This window comes from Pomacea canaliculata, linkage group LG12 (assembly GCF_003073045.1).
Source record: "Pomacea canaliculata isolate SZHN2017 linkage group LG12, ASM307304v1, whole genome shotgun sequence".
In the NCBI taxonomy this organism is placed as follows: Eukaryota; Metazoa; Mollusca; class Gastropoda; order Architaenioglossa; family Ampullariidae; genus Pomacea; species Pomacea canaliculata.
This window is the reverse complement of record NC_037601.1, coordinates 12,144,307-12,156,564: the sequence shown is the minus strand read 5'-3', so window position 1 is coordinate 12,156,564 and position 12,258 is coordinate 12,144,307.

Below are 12,258 nucleotides of genomic sequence, written 5' to 3'. Positions count from 1 at the left end.
CTGATTTCATTTCCATTATAAAGATTCTCTAACAGGCTATATTTATTCGTGTGAAATCTTTGCTTCACGGTGATGATGACTGTATCAATCTAAAAATATACATTGGTTTTAGAATTTTTAATACAGAGTAAAAACGAAGTAAAACTCATTGAAAAGGTATCAATAAAATTAATTGATTGACCAACAAAAATGGAATGCATATAAACCCAAGCCATATTTCCTTTGCGTCCATCTTTCGCTACTACGAAAAAGAATCAAACAGGTAGCCAGCATAATTCCATATGTGTTTAAAACATTTCTACAAACAGATACCGTCCACAGCAACAAAACCGTTTGCTTTCAATTCGGTCAACCGCTTAGTCTATAGTGCAGTTCACAGCATTTATCTGAATATGCAGAAATAGTTATTGTAATTTTACGTGGTGAGTGTTCTTTACATACAATAAATAAATTAAGCTTTAATTAAAAAGTGTATTTAACAGCTGTATCCATCAATACAATTTTACTCTAAGAGCTATTTTTCTTCTTCTGACATTCAAAAAAATCAGCATAGCGTAGTTCATTGTAAGCTGGGATTGGCAACTCTGGCAAATGTTTGCTCCTTCGCTTTCACAACCTCCACTGCCTGCATTATTTTTCTTCAACTCACGGTTTCTAGTAAACAAGAAAAGATGAGCCGCTTCTAAATCTCATCATGACTTCAGAGACTGCCCAGTGTTCTGTCAGTGAAACATGGCTTTGCCCCGACATACCCGACTCGGCTCTTCAACATCCTGGTTTTTAACTGCTCTGTGCTGATCTCTCTCGCAAACTCTATGGAAAGAATGATGGAGGTGGTGTGTGGCTGTTCATAAATAATAGATGGCACACGAACTGCAGTATTTTGTCCACGAACTGCTCAAGTAACACCGAAACAATAACTCTTCATTGCAGAGCAAATGAACTTTGTAAAGGGAGTTTAGCTAGTAAGCTGGTGCGTCCATCGGATGGCTTATGCGACGACTGCAGTTAAGACCTTCTCCACAACTTTATGCAACATTAAACACGTGCTAATACACTGTTACTGCTGCTACTGGAATTAAATCACACTAATATGTCTACTGAGCCCTCACAGTACAAACAGTAAGTGGACACTAATAGAGAAGTTACACATGACAGGATTAAAGCAGTCATCCTGCCATAGTGTGTCTGCTGCTCTCCTACCCCCAGCGTTTCAAGTCGACTAAGCCGCAGGTGAGAGCCGTCAAGTGCTAGAGCCAAAAAGCTACAGAAGAGCTACAAGGCTTTTATTAACCAAACAATATTTTTTTAACAACTGTCCTCGTAAAATCGTTTCTACAAATGAAAGGGCTGATCGAATTGAGCACAATCGACGATTCTCTAATATCTTCTCGTTAAGCAGTACTCTGTTCTACTCTTGCGCAATCAGCTTGATGAACTACAAAACCTCCATCAAACCTATGATGTGACAAATGTATCGTGGCTCTAGATGTTACCGTAAAAATACATTTATTAACATATCTTTCTCCTCTTTGTGTTTGTGCACTACTAGACCTTTCAACACTCTTTCTGACAAAAATTAATTGATGGGCGGGCACATAAAAATAAAGATCATGGTTTCTTCACTTCGTGTCCTAAAAGTGACAAAACTGATCGATGTAATTCATACGGCTACAAATAGCGACTGTGTAAGCAGACGATTAGACCGGATCCTCCCTCACCTCCAAGTATTTGGAAAACGGTAAAAAATTCTCATATATAAGGTACGGGAACTGTACATCTTTTATCTGTTCTATTTCTGTATTATCTCTATTATGCATTTTACTTCCTCCTTTTATGTGAGATATGTTCAAGCTTTTTGCAATTTCTTTTATTAAATCCTTCTGTTTTCTCCTCTTCTTCGTAACTTCTAATGCAATTTTCCTCTCAGGTATATATATAGATATTGCAATGTTTCTCATAGCATTTGTAAAATATCTAAGTACTCAAAAAAGGCTTGTCTTGCTGGCAATTGTTTTTTCTCAGCATACAGAATAATCGCCTGTATATCGGCCTCAGAGACTGGTTCAAAGCTGGTAAGAGAGCATCCGGGAAAACATCACAAGAGATGCTGTCAGGCGCCGGCATCCGCAGCTGATGTGTACTCTTAGTAAGCACTGGTAAACTGTATTATTTGATTACAGAGAACTTGCAATATCTAGAAACTTCTAAACTGTCAAAAAGTGGTGACACTTTCAGTTCTCCTTAAAAGAAAGCACATAAAAAAGTAATAACACCAATAATAAGTAAGTTAATGAATAAATAAGTTTATTAGCATCAGTAATGCTATAAAACTACTAGAAGAGTTGTCTGTCTGGAAGTCAGCGGATGCCTACGTAAACTAGAGTTATCATCCTTGTCGTTGCGACTACAAGGAGTTGATGTTATTGGTTGATGATGTAACCAGTGGTAGTCTATTTGACTCAAGTACTACAGTGTTATGGTGGTTCTGAAGGAATTGCCTTTAATTGTAAAAAGATATCAGGGACGTTCTCCTGAACCATGGGCATGTTATTATAAAACAGAGGCAAATAGGCTTACAAACATTATAGATAATTTAAACTGTAAAGACGTTTATGAGTAAACGACCAAGTAGAATAAAGTTTATTGCATTGTAACAGTGATCATATTTTTTTCCTTTTTAAACACATTACTGTGTTTTAACTCTTTTTTTTTTCACTATAACCTGTCCTGATCTTGAGTGTGCATAATGTCTGTAATTTACTATGTGTATGAGTGAGTGTATATTGTATAAGTGGGTCTGTCTGTGTATGCGAATATGGATGCATGGTTGTTGGTGATTCAGTCTATATATTACTTATGTAAAGCATTTGATTTAATAACTTCATTTTACAACTGTTTGCTATTAAAAACATCTGGTCATTTTCTAAATAGTTAGCTTTATTTTAATTATTTGATAATAATTTAATAATATTATTTCAGCTAATTTTTATGTAACTTCCTTTTACGTTTTTAATCATCATCATTTTCAGACACGAGCCACACGAAGTATAAATATCGCAGTCAATTTAACAAGAGGCAAAAGAAGTTAGATTCAACTTTATTAATTTGGGCATAATTGCATTTCATATTTGGCTATAAAAGTACGTTGACATGGATAAATCAACATCAAGTTCCACGACTGCAATAAACAAACGATGAATTATATTAGCAATGTGGTTCAGCTTAACTCAGTAAATACTTGTTGTCTCAGGTCTGTAGTCTAAAATTTTTATTAAAATACTGATATGCACTCGGTAAAATAAAAATAAACATTAACAGCATCAAGCATTTTTCTTAACTGTGAGACATGACTGTTGTCCATCAGCAATGTCAATAGTATTTGCCTCCTCCCAGACCGTTCACAAATCTCCTCAAGAACCTAGACACCGCAAGGATGCCAATACTTCCAACTCCAATTGATCCACCTTCCGTAACCTCCATAACACCGTAACACCGTAACCGCCGATGCCGCAATTCCGCCGATTCCGCCAAATCCGCCAATGCCTCCAATGCCGCGATGCCCCCGAAGCCGCCGCGCGAATCCGCGATTCTCCGTAACCACCGTTGCCTTCCATAGCCGCCATATCCACCAAGCCTACTTGGGAATGACGATAGACCTTAAGCGCATCTTAGGAGTGTAGTAGAACTAGCGAGGCTGGTAGCCACCAGGGAGAACAGCAGCAAAACAACGGAACCTTCATTCTGAAACAGAAATGTGTAAATTTATGAATGTTTTGATTTCAACTTACCTAAACCAAACTGCTTGTATTTAAAAACAAACAAACAGAATCCTACTGTACACAACAATTTAGTGTATGTTTAGACGACCAAAATTCCACTGTCTGCAAGAAGTGGTTTGGAAGTTGTTTCTTGAATTAATCTGCTTTTTTAGAAGGTCGAAGTCTGTTGTGGGTGGTTGCGACACGCTGTCTGAACAAACTCGTTGTCTTGAAGATATTTAGCTTCCCTCAATCGGTCTAACATCAAAGGAAGACCAGAGACGCGGTAAGAGACAATTTGCCTCTTAGTAAGAAAAACTCACCAATTATCGAGTTTGCAAACTAGCGGAGGGAAGTTGTCTGGAGGAGACATAAAAAGCAGTTGTTTGAGCCACTAGGTGCCTACATATACATTATGAGTCTACACCAGCACGAGACTGCACTATTGCTATGATATTGATGTCCTAAAAAAACAAACTGTATATGAATTCTGGACTGCTCCTGAGCTGTTGATTATTGTCTGTCCGTTCCAGTTAATCTACGTATCATCAAAAGTAAAGATACTTGACAACCAGAAAGCCAACCCTAAGTAAGTATCAGATTACACGCAGCTGATACACAGTGAGAAATATTTCTGAATATATGTACTATTTCATTAAATATTTACTTTTAAATTGCATTTCTCTTGTTCTACACACAGATATAACATATCGATATATTTATTCCTGTGTGAATGTCGCAATGAAATCATAAGTGTTAATAAAACTGAACAAAGGCAATGCATTACACACTGGTATCTTGAAACCCCCTTCAGGTGAAAAATACAACTATCTGAAGGAAAAAGTACTACCAGGTACGTTAAAAAAAGAAAACAAACGATTTAAGGAATAAAAAAGAAAAGGAAAACTTGTACAGACTCCCAGATCTCAATATAAGAGGAAGTAAATATTAGATGAAAGTACTATAAAATAAGTACGGTACACGATGCTAAGCTACTTCCTTGTATGTCGGACTTTTCTGGTGGTTTCAAAGCTCGAGGTCAACTAAAGTAGGTGGTACCTGCTCTTCTACTTATATAGTAGTTCTTTTGAGGCCGTAGGGGTTATATCAATAAGTTTTTGTCACTAATACTAAACGTGCCTGACCCATTAATCATTTTTTGTCAATGGTATATTTTAATGTATAGACAGAAAGAGGAGAAAGACACGTTGGACAGTCTGCGCTCACGGGGACAGGTAGGACCACGTGACAAGGCGCATCCGGTAACATTTGGGGTCATCATAGGTTTTATGGTGTTTTTAATATGAAGATGATAGTTTTGTCATTTGTCTCGAGACCAGATAGTTTCTTCTTAAGAAAATACTACAGGATTGTATATATAACCCAATTTAACCCAATCATTAAAAAGCGATATTCGATTTGCAGTAAAAATAAGAACAGAATATTTAACAAAATTATTAAATTTTGCTTGTCATTTTCGAAAACTTTGTACCCATGCTTTTTAAATACAACCTGTCAGTCACAGACAAGATTAAACTGTACTTGTACAAGTGTTTACTGACTCAAGTGTTAAAAAGCTACATAAGATAAATCTGATAGAATATCTTTTTTGTTTTCTTTAGCAAATAACAATGATGATTTAATTAAAATAATAATAACTCTCCCAGTCGACCTATCTGGCTCTAATGGGTACCTGAGTGTATAGAGAGTTGAAGAAGATAAGGGGGAAGAAGAGATGGACATCGCAAGACAAGTGAGGTCCAACACCTCACGACACCAACAAGGTGAAGAAGAACGATCCTTATCCACTGACATTATAGATCATCTAGTGGTTTAATACACTACCCATAATGCCTCTGTAGACTTCCTAACCACAACCTCAACAAAAATGAACCTACTGATTTTTATTAAGCAAACTTTCAAGATTTTTTGAGACTACGGAGATGTCAAGTAGTTATTTATTTACATTTTTTTATACATCTTTTATTTGATGTATTTGTTTTGTTGAGGGGTTTTGTTTTTGTTTGTTATTTTTTGACAAAATTTAAAGCACGGCACTAGTTGCCCAAAGTAAAAGGCACCTTTACACGTGTGAAGTTAGTATAAATATGCATTAGGTTTTGTTAAGACACTTCGGAGCACGGGAAGAATGGTGAATTATTTGAAGAGATTTCAAATTCAAGACAATAATTTACAAGTAATAATAATACCAAAGAGCTGACCATGACAGAAAGAAACAAATTCTGACCACTAACACTTTAGCAAAAAAAAGGTCTCAAGATATTTAATAAATTAGGAATAAAAAAAGTAAACACAAACTTGTCAAAAAAATGACAAAAAAATCAAAAGCAAAAGTCAATCACATTCTGATTTTACTCAAAGGACAATTTTTCTTGGGCGTATTACTTTTCAGTTAAAAAACTTTCACAGTGAATAGGCAAATATTTTTCTTTTTTAGTTAGTATAATTCCTGATTTATCGTTCATTTCTTAATCAATTTTATGGTTTTTGTCGATTTACTGATGTGAGAAGTCTCTTTATATATATAAAAAAAAACAAACATGCATTTGTATCACTTCTTGTGTGTCTGCATAATATATTTCTTTCATGTGTCAAACTTGGTTTCAGCTTATGGGGGGGGCCACTGCTGATTGTGGTTAGGTTTAAACGAATAAAAACCCAGAATCCATCAAACAAACAGACGCATCTCATTACTATGATGCTATAAATCCCATATACCTTACACTAAAGTGATCCTAAATATGTCAGAAGAATGAATAGGTCGGAAAGTTTAGTGCACTCGCATACAGCAGTTACGCTGCTCCAATTAACAGTGCACTCCCGTAGCTTAGTGGAGTCAATCTTAGAGTGTGCAGTTAAAGTGCGATTTCACAATGTGACGGTTATTGTATTCTCAAAACCTTCATGTGTATGCGTCTTTCGATATACACGAACCTTTGTCACAATTCTTAAAACCACTATTATTTATTAAATATAAATTAATATTAACCAAAAGGTGGTGTCAACAGCTTCTAGCAAGCCATTTCTATATCGTGTCATTTTGTTTAATGAGAATTGTCTTGATCTGTTTTAACACAAAAATGGATAGGTTCACCATCTACCGTAGTTTGTTTTTTCCTTCACATAAGGCCAGCTCAGTACGCGACTTGTACCATTTAGCATATTAATCTTCTATTTCTGGGTTTAAGGATACGCGAAGTAATGTTTACAATATCCGAAAATATGCTAGCAGGCAAATGTTTGCATAATCCACCCGTCATATTTAGGATCACTCGTCTAATGCTATATTTCTCTTGTTGATTCATGCTGTTCTGATTTTTTTATGGTTATCTGTTTTGTTTTATTACGGTTGCAATTTTTTAAATGAACGGGTTAAATTGAGTAAAATGTACTATTTTGTAGAATCTACTTCGGTAGTTGCTCTTTGTTAACTCGCAATAGAAGACGTGCCTTGACCTAGCTGTCCTTGTAAGCTATAATACTGGACAACCTCTTTCTGTTCTATACAATAAATATGAAGACCTTGCAATGATAGAAATTGATAATTTTTAATTAGGATGATGTGAGTCGACATAAGTTTATCGATCTGGTTTCTCTTTCTCTCATAAAAGTGACAACATTGATTGTGAGACGTTTGATCCCTACGCTGCTTACAAAACGAGTATATATAAGTAAAGCAACACCTACATCACACTACACCACGAATTCAGAGTGGTAATAAACAGCTTTTCTCTGTTGCTACTACTTCGATAGTGTGTTACATGAATTGATTCTGTTCTTTCTTGCCTGATTAGCGTGGGTAGTTTTACTTTTCCTCTTTCTTTATTCCTTCTGACTTCTTTGATTTCTCCCTTTTACTACCTAATATAATGCGTCTCCCTCTATCGCTTTCTCTCTTCACTGATATGTATTTGACTTTGAACTATTGTTTTAAAATATGGAAATCAGTTTGGCTTAATTAAAGATGTTCCATCTATTGTTTTAGTTGAGATAATTTTTGCTTACAGATGAAGGCTGCCGTCGCTTTGCTGCTGTCTCGCTGGTGCTACCAGTTCTCTGCTAGCTTACTACTCACCACTAAGGATCGGAAGGGTCTCGTCATCCTAATATCACGGTATGGTGGCTATGGATGTATGGAGGCTATGGTGGTAGATATGGAGGCTATGGAGGCTACGGTGTGGTTACGGAGGAATTTGCGGCCTCGTTGCGTCGGCGGTTTGGCGGCTTGGGCCGGATCTACTCGCGGTTAGGCAGTTAGGTCTTGGCGGTTGGTAGTTCTGGAACTTGCGTGCTCAGTGTTGGCATCCTTGCTGCGGTCTAGGTTTTGCGGAGGCTTTGGAGGATTCGGTGGTGGTCATGGAGGCAAATACTAATGACATTACTGATGGATCATAAATTGTGTGTCTCGCCACACTAGGTGAGCAGAAGACGTCTATGCTCTAATATTATATACCAAGTGGTACTGAGTTTTGTTAGTAAATCTTAAGATTACAGACCAGAGATATCATCAGCCATTTAAGCCATGAGTTATGCGTTACACATGGTTGTAGTGTAGATCATGTTAATGTAATTAATGTTTGTTTGTTTCAGATTGTGGAACTCATTTTTGACGACCATCAACGTACAGAAAAAAGAACGAACGTACAAAAATTCAGTCTTGTATACATCAATAAAGTCCTTAAATATAACACTGACTTTGTTGTTATTGACTGTATTTTACTTTCTGTAAGTTGTGTTTCATTTAACAACGCATCAGACAGAATGACGGACTGTTTCACAGCTTCACACAAGTCTCTCTCTCTCTCTTTTCGCACAAATAGAACTACAATGCGTTCATCATGGGAATCTTGTCTTACTTACATTCTACAGCTATGTTAGGATTACATTAAAAACACCAACAAAAATTAATTGAACAAAGACAAATTTTCATATCAGATAAATAATCAACAAATTATTAGAGTAACCTAATCTACCATGCATTACACATGAACTTAATCTTCTCACTTTTTGCACGTTCAAAGTCTTGCATTTTAGTTCACCTTGAAAATAAGTAGATAGATGCGAAATAAATATAACACTTAAAATTTTTACGGAAACGGTTGAAAAGCTTCTTCACTGAAGATGCAATGCATAAAAAAATGGCTCTCTCATGAGAATAAGTCTTGGGGAAGCACAACCTTTTTATCGGAATTTGAGAAATAAAAACAACTCTTGAGTGCATCAACATTTTAATATTAATATTTTATATTTATTCTTCTATACTAGTATTTCATAAAATTACCTTTGTAGTCATACAGACTTAAGGATGGATGATTTTGTGGCTAGGTGATTCCTTATTTGTGCCAAGATTTCTGGGAAAATCTCCAGCTGTTCACAGTTTTTTGGTCTCTACACACGGGATGCGACAAACTTGACTAGAGAGCAGTCATCCTGTAAGGATTATTACACGTAATTGCTAGTCTCCGAAAGTTCTGATTGTTAAGTTTGGCTTAAGATAGAAAACCCATCGGACACTCGCCCACACCCTATCTCTTTTCCTGAGACATCTTGTGTCTCAGAGTCTAGAGAAGATGTGTGTGTGTGTGTTCATGAGAGGCATACAAAACAAAAGGCAAACACATCAGGAGCAATTATCGTTGGCGGGTGTAGCCGAGAAGCGTTTATGATTGGAAGAGAGCTGGAGTGCAGCAAACTACAAGTGCCCCTCACATTTTTTAGATTTTTGTATTAAAGGAAATCCCGAAACCTGAGGGAAAATATTTTACCCCTATTAGTTTATTTTAAATAAAAGTATTTTTAAAAAACTTGTTTTGAATTTTTTCTTTAGTTTTGTTTTGTTTTGCTTTCTCACGGCGTTCTTCCAATCGCAAACGCTTTTCGGCTTCTGTCTCCAACGATAGAGCGGTATGGTGACGCAACGGTTAGCGCCTGTCACCAATACAGTGAAGGTTGGCTGCCCAGAGTTCATTTCTCGACTCGCGCACGCTGTTCTTTCTCTGCGTTTTTCCATTTGCAGTAAAAATAAGAACAAAATCTTTAATGAAATTAGTAAAGAACAGGTGTGTGAAGACACACAATAACCTGCTAGTCATTTTCGAAAAATGTGTAACCATGCTTTTTAAATACAACCTGTCAGTCACAGATAAGATTAAACTTAATTGTACAAGTGTTTACTGACTCAAGTGTTAAAAAGCTACATAAAATAAATCTGATATTATATCTTTTTGTTTTCTTGAGCAAATAACAATGATGATTTAATTAAAATAATAATAACTCTTCCAGTCGACCCATCTGGCTCTAATGGGTAACTGAGTGTATAGAGAGTTGAAGAAGATAAGGCTGCAAGGGGGAAGAGGAGATGGGCACCGCCCCCACGTAAAGCTGACCACAAGACAAGTGAGGTCCAACACCTCACGACACCAACAAGGTGAAGAAGAAAGATCTTTATCATCCACTGACATTATAGATCATCTAGCGGCTTAATACACTACCCATAATGCCTCTGTAGACTCCGTAACCACAACCTCAACAGAAATAACTCTGCTGATTCTTATTAAGCCAACTTTTAAGACTTTTTGGAGACTACGGAGATGTCAAGTAGTTAATTATTTGCATTTTTTTTGTATACAATCTCTTTATTTTGATGTATTTCTTTGTTGATAGGTTTTGTTTTTGTTTGTTGTTTTGTTTGTTTTGTTTGTTTGTCTTTTTTTTTGACAAAATTGAAGCATGTCACAGTTGCCCCAAGTAAAAAGGAATCTTTAGACATGAAGTCAGTATAAATATGCATTTAGGTTTTGTTGGGACACTTGGGAGCAGGGGAGATTGGTGAATTATTTGAAGAGATTTCAAATTTAAGACAATAATTTATAAGGAATAGATAATACAAAGAGCTGACATGACAGTAAGGAACAAATTCTGACCAGCCAACTCACTTTAGCAAAGGAAGAGGTTCAAGATATTTAATAAATAAGAAAATAAAAGTAAACACAAACTGAAAAAGAAGCACGAACTTGTCAAAAAATGACAAAAAATAAATCAAACGCAAAAATTCAATCTCAATCTGATTAACTTAGAGGACAATTTTCTGGCGTGTTTCTTTTCAGTTTAAAAGCTTTCACAGTGAATGCACAAATTATTTTTCTTTTTTAGTTAGTACATATTCCTGAATTTATCGTTCATTTCTTCTTCAATTTTATGGTTTTGTTGATTTACTGATGTGAGAAGTCTCTTTAGATCAGTGTTCTTAACCATTTTTGAGGTACCAAACCACAAGTTTCATATGCACATTCCCCGAACCCTTCTTTAGTGTCATCACTAATTGCGGGGTGTCTTGGACCTCCGTGGCGGAGGCTCCGCCGCGATACCCTGAGACCGACTCACCGAGCCCCTAGGGTTCGATCGACACCCAGTTAAGACCCACTGCTTTAGATTTAAAAAAGAAAAACAACAAACAAAAAAAAAATGTCTTTTTTTATCACTTGTTGTGGTCTGCAAATTCTTTCCTTCACCTGCTACCAAACTTGGTTTCAGCCTTAGGCCACTCTGGTTAGCTTTAAACGAATATAAACCAATCCATCTTACCATCTAATTACTATGATTAAAAATGTCAGAAGAACGAAATAGGTCCGAAAAGTTTAGTGCCACTCGCATCACAGCAGTTACCTTCTCCATTAACCGCTCACAATGGAGTCCAACTTGCCACCAGGGTAGTTAACGTCATCACAAGACGGTTTGTATTCAAACTCATGTGTCATGCGCTTTAAACACGAACCCTTTGTCACATTCATAACCACTATTATTTCTTAAAGAAATAATAACCGATAATTTTTTAAACATCTGTCATCAAGCCATTCAAACTATTCATCATTTTTTTTAAATCAAAGCTTGATTGTTATTAACACAAAAAAAGAAGGCGCGATATTAAATAATCTTACGTAGTTTGTTTTTCTTTCACACAAGGCTAGTATGTACTTGTACATTTAGACATCAATCTTATTTCTGGTTTACGTATTCTTACGGAAGTAATGTTACAAATATCCCGAAAATAGCTAGCAGGCTAATGTTTGCAATTCCACCCGATTTTTAGGATCACTCGTCAAATGCATATTTTTGTTGTTGTTGTATTCTTTTTTGTTTTTATTACGATTGCATTTTTTTTAAATGAACGGGTTAAATTGAGTAAAATGTATTATTTTGTAATATCTACTTCGGTAGTTGCTCTTTGTTAACGCATAAGCAGACATGCCATGGACCTAGCTGTCCCTGTAAGCTATAATACTGGACAACCTCTTTCTGTCTATACATAAAATATGAGACCTATAAGTCTGATAATTATTGATTAATGGGTTCGACACAGTTTTACGATCTTGGTTTCTCAACGTCGTTCCATAAAAGTGACAACAACTGATTGAGATGATCCCTACGGCTACAAAGCACGAGTATATAAGAAGAAAAGCAGGCCGCCTTACATCAC